This window comes from Canis lupus, chromosome 1 (assembly GCF_048164855.1).
Source record: "Canis lupus baileyi chromosome 1, mCanLup2.hap1, whole genome shotgun sequence".
NCBI classification, from domain to species: domain Eukaryota; kingdom Metazoa; phylum Chordata; class Mammalia; order Carnivora; family Canidae; genus Canis; species Canis lupus.
Genome location: NC_132838.1, coordinates 21,486,253 through 21,507,636, shown reverse-complemented (window position 1 = coordinate 21,507,636; position 21,384 = coordinate 21,486,253). Strand labels below are relative to the sequence as shown.

Genomic DNA, 21,384 nt, shown 5'->3' with positions numbered 1-21,384 from the left:
ATTTCGTCCTGCGGTTAGAAGGCTACTATTGGAATCACTCAGTGCTTTTGTATCCAGACCCTGTACACCGCCACCACTGCCATGAGTATCTGACGCCTTTGACTTTTAGAGGGGATTCCCACCAAGACGTGCATTCGATAGGATGCCTTACACCAAGAAGATGACTAATATTTACCACATTTTATAGGTGGAGAAATGCAAGAAAATGAGAACTTCTTATTAATTTCGTATCTTCACTGTGATCCTATGTTCTTTTGTGGGTTCCTTTGAAATGTCTCCTCTGTCAAGACTCTCACCAAATATATGACAATAAAAATAGTGTATAATTCTAACAAAAGCCTATATTTTATATGATGCATACAGGGATTTTCTTCCATTCTCTCAATCTGCAGTAGTAATGAAGTATGTAGCTAAAAATTTCACAGAACAGGAAAAACTGAGTGGTTATGGCAGCGATGCATATCTCAGGAGTGCATATTGCATGGCTATAGTACTTAGAATCTTCAAGTCATTTTGGAAATAGAACATTTAAATATATATTAGAAATATGATAAAAAATTATCATGGCTTTAGAAATGCTTTCTATACTGGCTTTACTATACTGATGCTAAAAATAGCTATTTCATTTAATTATAATGTAAAAGTATTTATTAATACAACTTTACTATTTCTTGAAAGTATAGTTTTAGAAAGTAATCACTTAGAATGGGATTCTTTGCTATGACCAGAGAGCTTCATGTACTAGTTGCTATTCTTGTAAATTATCTTTTAATATCATATATGATCAGATATAAGGCACATCATTTCCCAAATCATACCTTTAAAAAAGAGATGTTTATCTTATATTGGTGTCATTATAGATCTCTTATAATGGAACTTTCATGAAAGTACTTTAATTTGATCAAAAAAGTATTCTGGGGGGAAGAACATATTTGCTTGAAATTACATCAATCAATGTTAGTCTGGATGCTTGGAAAACTACCTGATAATTGGTCAAAAGGCTGACAAAATTTTAATAAAGATTTAATTATTCCTGTGTATGACATCACAATTTGAACTATTTGCAGGTAAAAAAGTAGCCGAAGTTGTGAACAAGAACACTGTTTTTAATAAAATGTTTGGGGAAAATGAAGAAATCACCATATATTTGCTTATACTTACATGATAGGCGTATAAAACCTCTTATTTTGTAACTCATTATGAAGCTAGCATTAAGCAAATATATGTCTACACATGTGCTTAAATAAGACTATACTTAACATCTGCACATATAATTACACATGTTAACATATGACTATTTACGAAGATATGTTTGTGTTGCTACATTCTTTCCTATTGTCTTAGTTCTATTAAGAAAGATTTATTTATCCTTAATCAATCTGATACATGAATTAAACAATTTTGTAATCATAATTATGTTCACAATTATACTTGCAGCATTTTTTTGTTGTTGTTAGTAAAGGGGGTCCAATACTATTTGTACACAGAAATATGACCTACCCTCTCTACTGCGGCTTCTTTGCTAGTCCAGGCTTGCATAAAGGCCGTGTGAAAGCATTACTCATGAAACCATTTGGTCCTTTCCCACTCGATATTTCTTTAACACAGAAAGAAAGAATTAGACTGAGTTACAGTAATTTCCATATAAGGTCCCAGTGTGGGTTTATTTCACATTCTAAGAAACTGAGGCAAAATGGGGTTAGAAGCCGGGAGTTAGGAACACACCATAGAGTAGAGGCTCTACCTGTAAGTACGTGAACAAGTCCACTTGATGCCTACAATGGGTCTTCACGTGCTATGTATTTAGAGTAACTTGCTCGTAGAAATTCACTTAAGCATATATGTTTTTTGAACTTGCATCTTTAAAAGTAGTTAGCAAAACCAGCACAACCTGGGTGTCCAGTCTTGTGACTTGTAGTCATGCTGTGGGATTTCCTCAAACTGGGGAGGGGTTGATTTTTCTTTGTGATTAGACAGGCTTTATACGAACTGAAGATCGGCAGAGGGTGGAGGCAAAGCCGCGCACGGCTCCTCCGCACGGCCTTCTCTGCCAACCCAGCAGAAGGGTGAGTTGGGAAACCTCTGATCTCATCAGTGTGAGCTTTGAGCTGATGGTCAAGATGGCAATTTTTAAGAGTATTTGGAAGGATGAAAGACAGTGTCTTGCCCCAAAAGTTGTCAGTGGAAAACATCACCAAGGACAAGAGAAGAAACCAAACATATTTATTGTTTAAAGTTTAAAATCTTCATTTTCTCCTAGAGCACTGTATATTTTTCTTTTTTCTTTTCCTAAAAGATTTTATTTATTTATTTATTCATGAGAGACACAGAGAGAGAGAGAGGCAGAGGCACAGGCAGAGGGAGAAGCAGGCTCCACGCAGGGAGCCCCTTGCGGGACTCGATCCTGGGAACTTGGGATCACACCCTGAGCCAAAGATAGACAGAGGCACAACCACTGGACCACCCAGGTGCCCCAAGCACCTTATATTTTTCTTTCATGTTCTTCACTTCATCCCCTGTGCCTAGCAGAGTATCAGGCACCCCTTACTTAATAAATGTTTGTTGAGTGAATAAATGACTGTGCAAACCTCTCAACTCTATCATCAGGCTGCACCCCAAATTCACTTTCTCCACTGCTAACAGGTCATTGCACAAAAATATATACATATACTTAAAAATTATAATGTTCTCTTTATTAAAATATTTTTCTTCCCTCTATATTTTAAGACTACTTCAATATTAATTTTATCTTTGTTGAGGTAATACATCTCATAGTTTTTCCTTAAAATGGTGGTGAGGGGATCCCTGGGTGCCCCTCAGCAGCTTGGCCCCTGCCTTTGGCCCAGGCGCAGTCCTGGAGTCCCGGGATCGAGTCCTGCGTCGGGCTCCTGGCATGGAGCCTGCTTCTTCCTCCTCCTGTGTCTCTGCCTCTCTCTCTCTCTCTCTCTCTCTCTCTCTATGTCTATCATAAATAAATAAATAAATCTTAAAAAAAAAATGGTGGTGAATTCTTATAAACCAGCACAGAAGTCCTCCTAAGTCCTGGCCTCAATCCCCATGGTAAAACATTTGACTCATAGTTTTCATCACACTTACATATTTCTAAATGGTTTGCTTATTCTGCTATTTCTTTACTTAGCAATTTTACTCATTGTTTATTGACTGTTATGATAGTTGAGGATGTAGTCGTCTTACACATGTACATAGACGGTCTTTCCTTATCTCCACCCTCTACATATATTTTGGGAGGAAAGACATTTGCCTGAAATTACATCAATCAATGTTAGTTTGGATGATTGGAAAATTACCTGATAATTGGTTAAAAGGCAGGCAAAAGAATGCAAGGAAGATTTATTATTAATAATTATTTAATTATTGCTCGCATCCTAGTTTATCGTTACTCTCTTGTCAGCGTTCCCGTTATTGTGATCATATTGTGGTCACATCTCAGTAAAGTGGTGTAGTATCATTATGCTTCTTTTCTCCCCCTGGAGTTAGTAATGTCCTTTTTCAAATTTGTTTAGTAAACTTTGTGTCTACTGCGAGTTATTCACAAATGTCCCCAAATGATCTTTCCAACAGTCAGAAGAGTCTAACTGCTATTAACAAGCAAGCCCCCAAATCTCAGTAGCTTTACATGGTATAGGTTTATTTCTTGCTCATGTCATGGGCCAGCGTGTGGCAGCTCGGGCTTCTGTGCCACACGGTCATTCGGAGTCACACAGTTCCTTCATCTTGGGGCTCTCATGTCTTCTAAAGCCTCAGAACACTTTTTTGAGAATTGTGTCTGGAGGAGGAGGAGGGAGAGCACGGAGGATCTCATGAGTTACTTTATGGGAATGGCCTGGGAGGAGTGTATATCCCTGCTGCCCACATCCCACTGGCTAGAACTCAATTACATGTCTCTGCCTGCAGAGGGCTAAGGAACGAAATCTATTGGGGTGCTCGGGAAAAAGAGGACATGGACTCAGATGAGCACTTGCAGTCTCCCCCCACACACATTTATCAATAATTTTTCACATGTATATGTACATCAGATAATTATATTTTTTTCTTCCTTTCCTTGGGAACTTTCCTGCTGTAATTCATCCTTCTGCTTTCCCTCCAGGCCTGCTTCACAATTGTCCCGCAGAGTTTACTTTTATGTATTCTACGTTGGACCTGCATTTCTTGGGTCCCATCTCCTTCTCTTTCTTGATTTATAAGCTTATTTCGGAAATCCTTCTTTAAAAACAGTACAGGAAGTACATTTTTGAATCCTTGCAGGTCTGAAAATATCTTTCATCACACTTGGCTGACATTTTGTCAGGGTCTACAATGCTAGGTTCAAAATAATTTCATTTTTATTTTTTTTTAAGATTTTTTTTATTTATTCATGAGAGACACAGAGACAGAACGAGAGGCAGAGACACAGGCAGAGGGAGAAGCAGGCTCCATGCAGGGAGCCCTAGTGGGATTCGATCCTGGGCCCCCAGGATCAGGCCCTGGGCTGAAGGCGACGCTAAACCGCTGGGCCACCAGGGCTGCCCAAATAATTTCATTTTAAAAATGTGAAGTCATTTAAAGACTCTTCTGGATCCATTATTGATCTTGAGAAATCCAATGCAATTTTTATTCTTTTCCTTTGTATGTGATCTGCTTTATGTCGCTGGAAGATGTTTTATGTTCTTTGTTCCGAGGCTTATGATATTTCAGAATGGTTTATCTTTGTGTATGTAATTAATTAATTGATTTTAAAAACTCTTCTCTGCGATTTTTTCGTGGAAATTTTGATCCCAAAGATTTACAGTCTTCATTTCTGGAATTGTTTTTTGCACTATTCCTTTAATTAATTTTTTTTCATCCCATTTTGGGTAGAAAGAAATCTTTTCTGGACCTCTCTGGCATTCCCATTAGTCCGGAAATTTGCCCCTTTCTCTAATTTTTAAAAATTTCCCTAGGTCTTTGTTCTATTTTCCTGAAGATTTTTTCAACATAATATTACCAACCTATCTGTCAAATTTAAAGATTTTTGAGTATATTTTCAATTTTGAGAGTTTTTTTTTCCTGTCTTGCATATAAATTTCTTTTTAATTCATTTTCTACAGGAGCAGAGTAAAAATCTGTGTTCATCTTGTTAAACCACAGATTACTCTAGTTTACTTTCTCCAGAAAATAAACTTCCAGTCTCCTGGAGACTGGGTTGAGCAGATGGAGGGACTTATGGTTGGTTGATTGCATGGCAGTGGAGAAGGAAGCTTTGGGTGCAAGCATTCTGTATACAGACATCTAACCAAACCTCTGTGCTCATCCCACCACCTGGCCTCCTTATCTGGTGGCGTTTCTGCCTCCTAGGCCTGAGGCTCGCAGGCGAATGCACAGAGAATCATTTTGCTTCTTATCCACAATCCCTCCTACGGGCACTCAGAGTGTAAACTCCTCTCTCCAAGTGAGTTACAAGCCTCCATCTGACCTAGTTGCTTCCAATCATCTATTGCTGTTTATTTTGTCTTTGGAGGTCTCTTCTCCTTTCTATTTATCTCTATTACTTAATAACATTTAAAAATCCATTTATTCTCAAGTTTGAGGAGTTCAGGGTAGGGGGGATGAAACACATGTGATCAATTTGCCATTTTTAACTAGAAGTCTCCCATGTGCACTTAGGTATCTGTTCACTTCAGTGCTGTATTTATTGATCGATAAACCTATTGACAAATTATGTCTATTTAATTCGTGCCATAGAAACTCCAGGTACAGGAAGGTATTTATTTTTTATTATGACACATGATGCTGTCCCCCTGTTTTCACTGGGTTTGCAGGCTCTTTTATTCTGCTCCACCTCTGGTCAAAGTAGCCTACATGAGACAGCTCAGAATCATTTCTCTCATGTTCTCCCACCCCTCTTCTCACTGGGAAGGAAAAGTTCCACCAGTGTCGTGTACCTGAATAGCATCACTAAGGGACATTAGTGCCTCTGAGCTTCAGAACCCACAGATGAGACTTACGTGGTGGGTGATTCCCGGAGGGCTGTCCCTGCAAAAGTGTACCTACGAGGCAGCAGGTACACTTATCTGGGGAAGGGTGACAAGGAGAGAAGATGATACACGTCTTTGTTAGACTCTCTCATGCAGGAACTTTTTCTAGAAATCCTAGGCAGGAAGCACAGTACAACGACCACTCTGAGCCCTGCCTTTGGGACGAGCAACCTGAGTTCTCTACCTTTATGGATCTTCATGACTCTGGACACCTTTTTGGGACTTTCTCAACTTCCAATTCTTCTTTCTCTAATTGGGGACAATAAAAATAATAGATGCCTTGCTTATTTCAAAGCAGGTTGGTGAAAATCAAATGACCTATGGGCAAGGGCTTTAAAACTCTATACGGGAAATAGTATCTATTTGGATTAATGGAAGTGAACATGTAAACTGGGTGAAGAATACAGATTATCACTAATTAGCACAGAGAATCATTTCATGTAAAAAAATTGTTTTGAGAATCATTTTAGGTTAATGTGCTACATACAATAGAGTCAATTCCGAGTTACATTCTTTCTTTTATCTCTCTCTAGGCCCAGTGACACATGCTTGTTTTATACTCAGAGATTGTTGATGGACACAAAACAGGTTTACCATAAATATAGATACCCGGTATACATATAGATACCCAGTATGCACGTAGATACCCAGTATACATATATTTTGAAAATCTACAACCGAAACCTCCTATACTTTCTCCTAGTCGATCAGAGTAATTTTTATTAATTAGATCCTGCTTTGGGGGGCTGGAGTGGATAAGAACTACCACAATAACATGTAAAGCAACGCGTCTACAGAATTTACTGGGCTGGGCACTATTCTATGCGCTTTGCTGAAGTGAACTCATTTGCTCACAATAACCCTATAAAGGCATTTTATCATCCTCATTTTCAGGCCAAGAACCTTAAGGCACAGGAAATAGAACTACTGTATTTTCCAGTGTAGTCTTGTGGGACCAAATGCTTTCTGCCCTTGCCTTTTTCTTAGCTGTTTTGCTACTGCGTGTTCACCTCTGGTTTTGCTTGGGGCTCTTTCTGCAGCTCCTGGGCCCCTAGAACTCCCGGGGTGGGGGGCCGCCCCGAGCTGCCCAAAGCCCGTTGCCCACCCGACAGAAGACCGTGGGACAATCAGAGCTGAAATAGAGTCTCACTGTTGACCAGCAGGGGTTTGAAGGCCGGCACTTCCTTCCCAGAGGAATGGTCCGACTGCCCCTGTGTGCACGCAGCCTACCATGGATCCCTCAACGGGGGGGCAGGTGGGGAGGGGACGGGTGTCTAGCCTGTGACCTCCAGGGAGCCGGCCGGGATCTCCGCAGGGACATAGGATAGTGGGCGCTGCAGGGATACTTGCCCAGCCCCGCTGCTGGCTCCCGGTCCCCCAGGTGCGACCCCCACATCCCTCCCTCCGGGCTGCGGCGAGTGAGGGTGCTGCATGCTGCCTAACGTGCACCAGTGAGGATGCTGCGGCCAGTTAGGGTGCTGCGACCAGTGAGTGTGCTGCGTGCTGCCTAACATGCACCAGTGAGGGTGCTGCAGCCAGTGAGGGTGCTGCGTGCAGCCTAGCATGCTCCAGTGAGGGTGCTGCGGCCAGTGAGGGTGCTGAGGCCAGTTAGGGTGCTGTGGCCAGTGAGGGTGCTGCGTGCAGCCTAGCATGCTCCAGTGAGGGTGCTGCAGCCAGTGAGGGTGCTGCGGCCAGTGAGGGTGCTGCGTGCTGCCTAGCGTGCTCCTGTGAAGGTGCTGCGGCCAGTCAGGGTGCTGTGGCCAGTGAGGGTGCTGCGGCCAGTGAGGGTGCTGCGTGCTCCAGTGAGGGTGCTGCAGCCAGTGAGGGTGCTGCGGCCAGTGAGGGTGCTGAGGCTAGTTAGGGTGCTGCGGCCAGTGAGGGTGCTGCGTGCAGCCTAGCATGCTCCAGTGAGGGTGCTGCAGCCAGTGAGGGTGCTGTGGCCAGTGAGGGTGCTGCGGCCAGTGAGGGTGCTGCATGCAGCCTAGCATGCTCCAGTGAGGGTGCTGCAGCCAGTGAGGGTGCTGCGGCCAGTGAGGGTGCTGCGTGCTGCCTAGCGTGCTCCTGTGAAGGTGCTGCGGCCAGTCAGGGTGCTGTGGCCAGTGAGGGTGCTGCGGCCAGTGAGGGTGCTGCGTGCAGCCTAGCGTGCTCCAGTGAGGGTGCTGCAGCCAGTGAGGGTGCTGCGGCCAGTTAGGGTGCTGCGTGCTGCCTAGCGTGAGCGCCAAGCGGTGCATCCCGCAGGGCGCTGCTCGCGGGGCCCCTTCGGCTCCGCCCCCCCGTCCCTCCGCCCCCGTCCCCCCCTCCCCGCCTCCCCGCCTTCCGGGCGCTCCGGGGAAGCGCCCCGGGTCGGCGGCAGGTGCAGCCCAGGCGCGCGCCCGCGCGTCCCGGACACGCCCCCGTCACCCCGCCCTCCGGAGCGCTGTCGCCCGCGGGGCCGCCGGGCGGGCGGGGACGAGCCGCAGCCGCAGCGAGGACGGGCAGAGCCGCGTCCCCCCGCGGAGCTCAAGGGCCTGGCACGCGACCCCCGCCCTCCGCGGGGACCCTGGGCAGCCGGTGAGTCGGGCCGCAGGGCCGCGCTGCTGGGACGGGGCGGGGGCGGGGGGGCGGCAGGTGGGGCAGGTGGGGCAGGCGGGGCAGGTGCGGGCCGCCCCGGGAGACCCCGCCGCGGGTACCCGACAGCTGCTTAGGACGAACCCCCACCCCCCCAAAAAGAGAAAACCCCAACAGCCACAGCAATGCCATCTCCCTTCCCCTCGCATCCGCAGACGCCAACATCCTTAATAACCACAGAAATAACCACAGCGTGTGTGGACTTTCGGGGCAGGGCAAGTGCAGGCGCTAGGACAGTCCCTCGCACTTTCTCGGGGCGAGAGCCACAGAGAAATCAAAAGTAATTTCTGTCTTCCAGGTGTCCATTATTATTATTATTATTATTACTCAGTTATTTCCAAATTCTGAGCCAAGCTGGCAGCTACTGGGGTGTGGGCGTGTGTGCTCCTCCAAGTGGTCGCAGGACCTTAGCTTCCAGGAGTTTCCCCGCCCAAGACAACATATTCAATCATCTGAAAAATGCCGGAGCAGGTGGCTAGCGAAGGTTGGAGGCTGTATCAGGAGGGAGAAGCTGTGTTTGGCTGAAGTCACCACACCTGTAATAACGTGCTTGCCGGCTTTTTATTTCAAGATCTAAAATTAAGGGTCTAAGGGTTCCAGTTGATTAAGTGGTACATTATTAAATTAAGCCCAAATTAATAAACGTAGTTCCCGGGTTATTAGCAGCAAAATTACCATTTAACATAACAGTAGCTATGAATTTTGATTTAGTTCTAAGCCTTAAAAATGTATATTAGTATTTAGTTACGGTCCCCCGGATTTAGTGATATTATTAATAAGTAAATATATTGATATGCATGTTTGTATAATTCTAAATTTGAGAAGTTAATAGAAAAGATGGACTTTGGCATTACAGCCTTAGACACTTAAGTTTGTTGAATCTTCAAGTTATTATAAAGTCCACGTCGTAGTATTCAGTGAGAGCCATACTTGCCTTGTGCCATTCCTCCTAAAGAGTTCGTTTTCATAGTTTTTTTTTTTTTTGTTTGTTTGTTTGTTTTTAGCATGATCCTCTACCTAGATGGGATCAGCCCTTTTTGAAGGCAAAAGGGGATTCTTACGGATGACCAGAACAGGGTAATCTTGACAGATAGTTTAATATTAATGAGGCTTTTCTGCTTAAGGATTATGGGCCTCTCATAAAATATTACCATCATTATTTTCAAAAGGAAAACAAAAGATTTCAGATGGAACTGGATGAGCCTGTTCTCGTAGTTGCCAAGAAGAAATAAAGGGAATGTGTCAAATATTAAGCAAATGACAACTCTCCTAGGCCGTTTCTGGAACAGGAATATTTGACCTGATAGAGAAGGGAACCCTAATAAATTGGTCTCCTCAGCTCCTCAGCACACCAGCTTATTCTAAAATTATCTGCTGGTGTCTGAGTTGCCTTTGGTTTAGTTAACTGCTTTTTTTTTTTTTTTCCTAGAAAAGTGGAAGTCAGCCAAAACCTCAGGTAGTCCAGAAGAGAAATCTGTTCTTTTCCCACCCTCACTCTGGGAAGTTTCAGGTTAGACTTTTGGTCTTTCAGATCAGTAGAGCATGACACATAGGCCAACTATTCACATAAAGCTCAGCTCACAATTAATCCAGTTTCTTGAGTTGATTCATCAAGGTAGCTTAACCAATAGTTCAGCTCTTGAGCAAGAAATTGTAGTGTCAAGATGCAAGAAAACAATTACAGTAAAAACAGACAGGACAAACCAGGTGTTTCCCATGAAGAGTAGGTCACTTTCTAGAGCTGGTGGCTAAAGGAGAATGATTCTTTACTCATTATTAGGTGTACACAGGGCTGAAGTTTATTATACAGTAGTAGGAAGCAGCAACATCACTAAGCATAATAAAAGCCTCCTGCAAACCCGATAAGTGGAGTTGTATTACTTAATTTGTTTCACACAATCATTATTCATGCTTTCCAAATATTTACCTTCTCTCATAGGTCTTTCCTTGAATGAAGGAAATTTGCCTAGTCTTCAGTAATGAGAGTAAAACTCTGTTTAATGCATAATCAAAAAAATCTTTAGCAAGTTGTCTTTTTTTTTTTAAGATTTTGTTTATTTATTCTTGAGAGACACAGAGAGAGGCAGAGACATAGGCTCTTCACGGGGAGTCTGATGTGGGACTCAATCCGAGGACCCCGAGATCATGACCTGAGCCAAAGACAGACGCTCAACCAATAAGCCACCCAGGTGCCCAAATAAATTGTCTTTTTAAGTAAACAACTGCTTCATGTATTAAGAAAAGTTATTTAAGTTTCTTGTTCATTTATTCAATAAATATTTATTAGTGTCAAACACTATTCTGGGGTTTATGTGGACAGAATTGGACAAAACAAAAACAGACAAAAATCTCTGGCCCCATGCAGGCTTGCCTTTCACCGCAGAGAGAGAGAGTCAACAAGATACGTGCAAGCTGAATCTATAATACATTAGAGATAAATGCTGGGAGAGAATCTAAGGCAGAAGATGCACGCAGAGAGTGTAGGCAGCCTGGCCCAGCGAGTGTTGAAATTTTAAATCAGGTACCTGAGAAGATGAACTTTGAATATTGGTCTGAAGGAGGTCAGAGAGTGAGCCATGTGGTTATGAGGAGGAAGAGTTTTCCACAGTGAAAGGATAACAAGCAGGGGTTTGCCTGGCATCTTCCAGGAACCAAAGAAGCCTGCACACCTGGAGAGGGGCCGGGTTAGCAAGAGATGGGGGATGGGTGATAATGGAGCCAGATCACTGAGGGCTTTGAAAGTCCTAAAAAACATGCTGACTTTTGATTTTTATTCTGAACGAGGTGAGAAGACACTGTGATTTAGATATTGCCTATTGAAAATTTGTTCAACAGATACTAAGCATATCCGGAGTCTTGGTATCCTTCCAAGCCAGTGGATAATAGAGGTTAATAGCATGGAAATTAAATTCTAGCTTAGAAAAATAGACATCTAAGTCAAAATACAAATTAGCAATTACCCGAATTTCAATGATATGTATTTTTTTAATTTAGGGACGTTTGGGGGGCTCAGCAGTTGAGCACCTTGCCTTCAGCCTGGGGCATGATCCTGGAGTCTCGGGATCCAGTCCCGTGTCAGGCTCCCTGCATGGAGCCTGCTTCTCCCTCTGCCTATGTCTCTGCCTCTCTCTCTGTGTCTCTCATGAATAAATAAAATAAAATCTTAAAAAATAAATAAAATAAATACAATAAAAATTAATTATGAAATAATGAGAATGACCTGGGAAGGGTAGAAGAATGCTGTATGATTCAGAGGAAAAACCCCAGAGAGGGCCATCTTCCTAAATGATCACGCTGCCCTCCTTAACAAGAGATACCAAGTAGGGGCGAGGCCAGCAGATGACAGTGGCATAGATCGGGGTTGGAACAGTGGTCGTGGAAAGAAAGAAATAGATTCAGGACCTGTTTGAAGGCAGAGCTGACAGGACTTGCTGACAAACCAAATAAGGAGGTGGGTTGAAGAAAAGGAAGAACCAAAATGATCACTGGGTTTTGTATGGAGATACAAGACTCATGGTGAAGCTCTCTCCTAAGGTGATTAAAGCTAAGAGAATAAAAAAAATTGGAAGGTAAATGCAGAATTCATTTTGAGCCTCTTGAGGTATGTGTAGGTATCCATGTGGAGATGTCAAATCCAAGCTTTTGGTTACAGAGTTTGGGGAAGAAGTCATAGATACACATAGAAACTAGGAGATACAGAGTCCATGGATGCTCTTGGTCTTGAGGATATCACCGAAGGACCTCACTCTGGCTTGTTCTAACATCAAGGAAACTTGCAGAGGAGCCAGTAAAAAACTCCCCTTTCCCCCAGAAAAGAGTGTCATCATGGAGCCCAAGCCGGGAAGTGTTCCCAGAGAAAGGGAATGGTGACTTGTGTCAGATGTTGTGAAGATGCAGAGTGAGAGGAGGACCAGGAAGTGATCATTGCTTGTGACAACTTGGAATCATTGGCAACTTTGACAGAAGACAGAGTTCTTAAAAACAAGGAATTCAGATAAACTAACTTTAACAAATGCTGGAAAAAGCATTTCACGTAATCCCCAAAGAGAGACCACTAGAGAAATTCATGAGGCTTACATAGAGGTTCTAGTAAAATCAATTTTAAAAACTGGCTTGTAGAACAGATGAACAAAGGGACACATAATTAGAAATACCTACAAAGGTGTTGTGAGCTGTCAAGACAGTATGAAGAGGATTACAACCCAGAGTGGGCTGAACCCAGAGAGCCAAAGATTCCTCTAGCATTGTTTAAAGCAAAGCAGTGAATAAGGATGTTAATGGATGTGAGTGAAAGTAGAATTATTTAGTTTCTATTGTGCTTCCCTCTTCTCTCTACAAAAAAGAAAATCGTGTTCCAAACTGGGAAGGAATTGACAACAACTGAAAGAAAAGTAAAATCATAGGAAGTTGAGAAGTTATTGTGACCACAAGTAACTACTTTAAATGGGAAAGAATAATGTTGGGATTGGTCAAGAAGACCTGTCTGAGGAAACTGTTTCGGTTGAGACTGAAGGGTCTGGGTGCCAGTCCCGTGGACAGTTAGGGGAGAACGAACATTTGAGACAGAGCCAAAGCACCTGCTGAGATCTCCACCCAGGAAAGAGCTTGGTGCATTCAGTGAGCTTCAGAGGGTTTCGGAGAAGGCAGGGGTCGGAGAGGGGCACCAGGTGAGGCTGGAAAGACCGCTCAGGGAGTCATCGCAGGGACTGGATAAAACCAAAGAAGACCAAGGAATGCGCCATTCTCAGAATTATTTGTTGTAGACGTGGCCTGTACTGGGACATTGAACCAAATGACCTTTATTATCCTTGTTATCTTACCCTTGATCTGATCCCTTGTATCTGGGGATAAGAGCATTCCTAGATAAATGTGAGGGGGAGATGAAAAGTGGAGAGTAAGCACCGGTGTGTGTTGTCCTCCGATGGGGAAAGCTGCCCCAACCCCTGTGCTTGGTCTCCTCTGCAGATGTGGAGAAGGCCTGGTGTGCATCTGCTTCCTGTACGAACTGGGAGGAAGTCTTTGACTTCTAGGACTTCTATGTGGTTTTCTCTGCAAAGCGACTGTATGATAATAACAGTTGTTGCAAAGATGGATTTCTCTTGAATCACAAATGTTCTTCTTTCTAATTCCCAGCAGTGTCTCTAATCAAGCGTGGTCTTCACGGCTCTGACTCCTTGCGGTTGTTCACTCTCTCAAAGTACCCTCTGACATTTAAAATAAACCCATGCGTGAGGCCCAGGAAACCAGAGGTTCCTTTCCTATCATTTCCTGGAAGGTGTTGAATTAGGGTAATTTTAGTAAATAAAGACTTGCAGTCTGGTGCATTCAATCTCAAGTAGTAATGTCATATAAATATCCACAGGCGAGGATTGTCTTGGCTGTGTGAGAACAGAAGTAATTCAAAAGAAAAAAGAAACAATTCAAATTCCTAAATGTTGTCTGTACCCTTAAAAAAAGATGCCATGTTTGTGTCATAATATTTTATAAACATTTTTGTCTTATTTTTCAGGAACTATGTTTTTTTAAAAGTGTGTAGAAATTGGAATAGGAGGATTAAGGAAATAGTCTTTTAATTAGTCTTTTTCCAATTAGTCTTTTTTTTTAATAGAAAACCTGTTATTGTGCATGATAACTTGATCCAGAAGCTGAAAACAAGAACTCAAAGAATTATTGACACCCTTTGGTGAGCACAGATTCTACCCAGAAAGCATAAACTTTAGAGAAAATGGCATTAGTTATGTCAAAGTTGACAATGGATTGTATTGCAATAAAAGATCAGCTCACCATATTAAAACAGATACTAGCAATTTAACTTCTGGCATAACTTTTGCGTATCTGAATTTTTTTTTATTGAAAAAAGGTCATAAAGCGCCTATGATGTGTCAGTGGCATATTTGTTATTTTGGTTATAAAAGATGAATAAGACAATTCTTGCTCTTGAAGAACATAGAGTCTGGTACATGAAAGAGATCCGTGAAAAGATAGTTTTACTGTGACTGAGCAAGGTTTAAGTTAGTGGTTTCAATGCAGTATTGTGATAATAAACAGGTACACCGAAAGGGGTTAAAACTAGAGAGCTCAGTTAGGTATAGGAAATAAAATCTGAAGTGAGCTCAGTGATTGTAAGGTTGGAGAAGAGGAGTCCAATTAGAGAAATAACAAGAATGGCGTTGACCAGCTATTGGGAGAAAGAAGGGAATTTTATAAAGTCCCAATTGCTGGTTTTAAGGAAGCAGTAGAACGAATGGAAGGTGGTCCCCAAAATTCAAATTAATCATAAAAAAACATGAACCACGTTGGGGGAGAAAGACCTATGACATATGGGGTACCTGTGCTCATTCAGCTGGATATATTCAGGGAAATGGCTTCTGGAATCTGAACCTCCTAGAAGAGGTCAGGCCAGTGACAACCACAGAGATATGCTGGCCAAATCCGTAAAAGCAAGTGCCGTACTTCTCTTCTCAGGGAGAAGTAGTAGCCGTAACACAGGACTCCTGATTTTCTTCTTTTTCTGTAAGCACTGATGTGCTTTGGCTAATAAAGACATTTCAGTTCTGAGAAGAGGGGAAATTGAAGATTATATCTAATTATAGGTATATATTCATCATCATTATTATTATCATTATTGTTAAATTGGAAGAATATGTTAAAAATGTCTTTAGCTCTTAGTTTATGCATATGACATCATTTATCCCTTTTTGTGGGCAGTCACTTCAAGTAGCCCTTCCCTTTCTCTAGAATTCCTTTCTCTACAATTGTTCTGTATTCTCTCTCGGCAGCCCCTTGTGAAAAATGACGGGTGCCTCAGTTAGGAATGTGTTCCAGTACCAGAGAATGGAAAACCTAACAGATTCCCAAAGGGAATGAAGTCTATTTATTTGAGCTTAATTAATAATTAGTACCATGCCTTAAGAACTGATACCCAGCCAGTGTCCATTTAAAAACCAGTTCCCTCCCATTTTCTTCAGTAGTTTTGTTCTAGCTCTGCTATGACGGACTTTATGACACTTTTAATCTCAAGATCTACTTACCAAAATATAAAAAGTATCTTGATGTTCTAAGACTTAAAGACTAATTCTCTAGTACTGATTACTTTTGCAATATCCAACAAAACGTAAAATATTGTCAAATGTAAATATATGTCAAGTGATTGACCCCATTAAGGAGACTTCTTCTCTTTCTCCTACCTCCTCTTTCCCATCCCATTTTCATCCCCATGATAATATGCTTTCTGGTTCACTGCTTGAAAAAAGTCTGGGGAATATTTTATTGCATTGAAAAATATTCTTTATACAATCATTTGACTGCCTCTCACTCTCCATTTCAAGTATTTCTGATTATTAGTAACTAGTTTGAGAACATTCTGCATGCCCACTTGTCCGGTTGAGGTGTTCTCTCTGTACCTTCTGGATTCCTGGTGTGTAAAGCATTCTTTGTTATGGATACATCATTTCTGACATCTTGTTCTGCACGAATGTGTTTTTCATAAAAGCTGTCACTTACGATGGACTTTTGTAGGTCACTATCAATTATAATTCTTTGATCTCATTGTCAAGGGTGAAAATTTGCATTAATAACAAGTCCTTGGTTAAAGACGGACAGCAGTCACCATCATTTCCAGCTTTGAAATATTACCTCCAAAAAAAAAAAAAAAGAAAAGAAAAGAAATATTGCCACCAAAAGAATGCATTCACTTAATGCATCAGTTTTCAAATCTCTGTTACTGTGTAAGAAAATAAAAAGCTTGATCATTTTCATTTTAGTGGGCACAGTTTTGCAAATTCTACTTTTTCTTGCTACTGCTTTCTGTTTGGGGTAAATTTTTTACATATATCTTCTTGAGATTTCAGGCATTTACACAATATATTTGCAAAGATGAAAAAGATGAAAGAAGGTTAAACAAACATGCCTCACGGGTCTTCCAGCCATAATCTTTATGAGTTTAGTTTCTTTTAGCACGATTGCCAAAATCAGCCCAGGAATGACTTAAAGGGAAAATTGAACTAAATGATGTGGGTGACAGTGAGGTCTTTTCCAAACCACAGGATCTTGAGAAAAGGGCATACAAAGGCAGAAGTAAAGGGTTTTCTTTTTTTTTTTTTTTTAATCTATTTAAGGTTTTTCTTTTGGCTTGGTATACTTTCTAGCACTCCCAGATATTGGGAGCAGATATCAAATCCAGCACTAATTAAGGAAAGTAAGGAGTAGACTGGATCTTGAATATTTCTTTTTATTTTTATCTTTATTCAATTCTATTTAATATACAGTATTACAGTAGTTTCAGGTGTACAATATAATGCCTCAAATATTCTATACGTTTCTCAGTGCTCATCAAGATCAGTGTACACTTAATTCCCTTTATTTCACCCATGCCCCCACCAACCTCCCCTCTGGCAACCATCAGTTTGGTCTCTATACTTAAGATTCTGGTTTTCTGTTTGTCTCTTTTTTTCTTTGTTCATGAGTTTTTTTTCCCCTTAAATTCTACATATGAGTGAAATCATATGGTATTTGTCCTTTTCTGACTTACTTATTTCACTTAGCTTTATAGCCTCTAGGTCCATCCATATTTGCCGCAAATGGCCAGATTTCATTCTTTTTATTTTTATTTTTTTTTAGATTTTTTTTTTTAAATTATTTATTCATGAGACACACAGAGGCAGAGACATAGGGGGAGGGAGAAGAGAAGCAGCCTCCCTGTGAGGAGACTGATGCGGAACTCAATCCCAGGACCCTGGGATCACAACCTGGACCAAAGGCAGACGCTCAATCACTAAACCACTCAGGTGCCCTGAGTAATCCTCCACTGTATATATAGACTGCACTTTTTTATCCATTCATCAGTGATGAACACTGGGTTGCTTCCATATCTTTTTGATTCTTTTAAGCAGCAAAAATCACTTTATTCCCATTACTTTGAAATTACCTTACTTCACTGGATCTGAAATGAGTTGGGACTAGCATTTACCAGGAGAATAAAAAATAAAATAAAATAAAATAAGAGGAGAATAAAGACATTTATGATAATCATTCCATTGTTGAATTTCCAGAAGTACATTTACACTATAGCGGTGGTGTCTATGAGTAAATTCATAAAATTCTTAACACTAGTTGCTTCTGTTCTGAAGCTGTATTAAGAAAGAATTGACAGATTCTTTTTTATAGACATTTTTAGAAAAATGCTATATCCTCTCCTACATAATTGGAAATAAGTAAGCCTCTGATAAGGCCAGGCATTCTCTATGGCCCCTAAATTCTTTCCTGGACAAAAAGTTTTATTACATTGTCTATTTTGTCACGGAGGTAAAATTGTCTCCTTAAGTCTTTTTTTTTTTCATTGAAAGTGGAGCAAAGAACTTCCTTTTTAGTACATGTCAAGGGAAAATCATTCTTTGTCAGAACTTTCTCAGAGCCCGTCTTTCTCTCTTTTGATATTTTGTTGCTTCCCAGGTAGGAAATTAATGGCTTATTGACCAGTCTTTTTTTTTTTTTTTTTTTTTTAGATTTTGTTTATTTATTCATGAGAGACACAGAGACACAGGAAGAGGGAGAAGCAGCCTCCATGCAGGGAGCCTGACCTGGGACTTGATCCCGGGTCTCCAGGATCAGACCCTGGGCTGAAGGCAGGCGCTAAACTGCTGAGCCACCCGGGCTGCCCTTGACCAGTCTTTCTAATGAGTTAATTTCTGCTACAGTATCAATGACCAAAAGCAGCTAATTTACTTAATGTAGCAAAAATCCAAAGGCACGTATCACGTTACAAATTGCAATTGTGCAAATAGAATTGTAGGGGAACAATTTGGGGCAAAAAAAAGAACTTCATAAATAGAAGCTAATGTGGTCCATGTGGTTGGTGATACTATGGCCTGAAAATCCTGGAGCAGCTACCATATAGAATCTTCCATCATTAAGGGCAGATCCTGGGTTAGATAAGTGTTCAAATCCCTAGTTCTGAAAATACTGTCACATCCCTTTGTAGACAGGGTCATTGGTGTCCTTCTGTAGAGTCTCTTAAGTCAATCCTCAGGAAGAGAAGTGGCCCTGGGATAGAGTTTGAGGCTTGCTCACCATTATTGCCCATAACCCTTGACTATGTATTCTTGACAGTAATTTCTCCATTTCCTGTCTCTTGGGTCAACATTACAAATATGTGTAAGTAGACTCAGGTGGTAAGCTGGCAGACACTGTGGTTAGTCTGCAGACTGAAGTAATTGTAATGGATTAACCAGCCTAAGCATTTTTTCCATCAGGAATAGTAGCATTTTTCTGAGCCAACCTCAGCCAACTGCTGGTATAAGAGATGAGCTGCATAATCTCCAAACAGGTCTAGGCCCACAAGTGCAAACTAAATGGCCAACCTTTTAGATACATGACACCAAAGATCTCTTGGTTGATTGCATCTAGGTAATTTTAGAGTAATCTTTAAAACCATGACTGCCCTCTGTGTTGTTACCTTCAGAAATAGACACCAGTATACTATTCAGTCCAATGTCTAACCTGTCGGTCTAGGAAAGCCTATGTATTACAGAAAATAAAATGGTCCAGAATTGAGGATTTAAACAATTCATAGAAATCATAAAGATAACAGTTTGATTCTCCTTAGAGATAAAAATATACCTTATTGATTATGGTAAGTAAAACAGAGTCCCACATTTGCCACGTTAACATATTTGGAAGTGTTGTTAAGCAACAACAGGGTAGGTCAAGTGTCTGATGATAGCAGAAGGCTGCTATGTAAGAAATAGCCCAAAGTAAACTAATTAGTTCATCATGGGAAAATTTGGACCTGGTTTTCTATCTGTGCTTGGCTTATCTCCAAATGATAATTTCAAGTCAGTGAAATTTAGAAAACTGACATGGAAGTAGTTGACCTACTTGTTTGTAAGAAGGGTTATGTAAGCAGTCTTCTATTTATCCCACCATAAGAAAAACCTAGGTCAGATAACTACAGGAATTTTTTTAGAAGGATTTTATGGGATTTAAAAAAAATTTATCTTTTGCAAAACTACTAGAACACTTCATCAAATGCACTGAATTCATTTCCAGTCTCTTCAAATACACGAGGTTTTAAACTATTTTTCAGAAAAAGCGTTCTGTAAAGCTTCATGTTTGAACAGAAATTTAGATAGATATTTTGAACTAATTTTTAAGCATAATGTGATTTATCAGGACAGTCTGAAGTCCATTAAAGCTTAGATGGTAATACCAAGAAAGACAAAGAAAATAACCAGTGGGAGCATTTAAACAGGATAGGTAGAAATCCTTTTTACCATGGTGTGGGTCAAAGCAGAAATCAAAACATTGATTACAATGTAGTTTAAGAAATTTATTGCTGGTAAGTTTTATCTTTTACTTTTAAGAGAAAAATGCCTATTTAAAAAATATTCTTAGTCTGGGGAGTTAGTTGCAACCATTTTACTTTAGATTTGCTAGTTTCAGACAAAAATATCTGTTGTAAGTATCTTCAGTTTATGCATTTGTAGCTTTTTCGCATTTGTATTCTTTTCTAATGAATAAAGACTGTAAAGCTCTACAAAGTTAATCACTGTCCTTCAAATTTGCTTATGCCACTTGTCACTGGGTGTTGTGTCAGCAAGGAGCATAGTCTGACCAGGGTTTGTGCTACAACTTTTTCTGATGATTGAGGCTCAGAAAGGCATTAAAACAAATTAGCACCATGTACAATGTTTAAATATTTAATAAATATTTTATATTTTAACCTTTGATTTTCCTATTTAGAATTTAATGTATTTAACATTTGTATTTAGTATATTTACATATTTTATATTTATTATTTATTAAAGCTTTGTGGTAATAGTGTACCTATAATTTTAGATTTTTTAAAAGATTTTATTTATTTATTCATGAGAGACACAGAGAGAGAGACAGAGACATAGGCAGAGGGAGAAGCAGGCTTCCTGTGGGGAGCCTGATAAGGGACTTTATCCCAGGACTCTGGGATCACAACCTGTGCCAAAGGCAGATGCTCAACCACTGAGCCACCCAGGTGCCCCTAATTTTAGGTTTTTAATAAAATTTATTATTATTTTTTTGTTTTAGTAGTGCTAAGCCACCCTGTAATAAGAAGGTGCTTCTGATAGGAGAACTTGAGCTTGAAGTGGTTTTATAAAAATAGCATCAAGGATATATTCAAATGCATCTCTCCTGTTTCCTCTCCTGGCTCCCCAGAACTAGGGGCACTGGAGCTGTTGGACAACTAGTGTGGCACCTGCTGATTAGTAAGAGTAAAGGAACATTTAAGCCACATTGGTCTGTGTTTGCTGCGTATCAGCCGGGCCAGGGGACCAGTGTGAAACTATTACACAGTAATATTAGAGCAAACTGGTTTATTTGGAAATCAGACATATCTTAAACTTCAGTTCAGTCTATTTGATTCCAACATGTTAAAATGTCTTATGGTAACAAGAGGATTATCTCTGTTCTTCTGAAGTATCAATGTAAATGATGAAATCTTTGAAAAATTTCTTCATATTTTATAAACTTTGGCCAAACTGGAGCTATACGTTTTTCTTCCATTTCAGATAATCAAGATTAAAATAATTTTAAAAATCCTGAATATGAGTACAATCATCCCTCATATGCTAGAATTTGTGTGTCAATGGCTCCTTCAGATAGGTTCAGAATCACAGTCCAACTGAAGGACAGGAAGTGCAGGCACCTCAGAACTCGAAGGAAAGCCAATCCTTAACCATGAGATGGTTTCAGTGTCATAGTAATCAGGGTGGAGTCTGAAATAACAAGG

At 40.8% G+C, this 21,384-nt stretch overlaps 1 protein-coding gene across 4 annotated transcripts in view; it reads left to right on the top strand.

Moving 5' to 3' along the window:
* The window catches only part of RAB27B (RAB27B, member RAS oncogene family), a 137,176-nt gene that overhangs the window by 74,485 nt on the left and 41,307 nt on the right, over positions 1-21,384 (top strand). The window contains exon 1 of one of the 4 annotated variants that reach the window (XM_072822822.1): positions 8,438-8,564. The exons of 2 other annotated variants lie outside the window; for them this stretch is intronic. The gene's annotated coding sequence lies outside the window, so the exon portion shown is untranslated. Of the gene's footprint in view, positions 1-8,437; positions 8,565-21,384 lie in introns of those variants that run through there. One more of the 4 variants, XM_072822825.1, reaches the window with a different exon arrangement.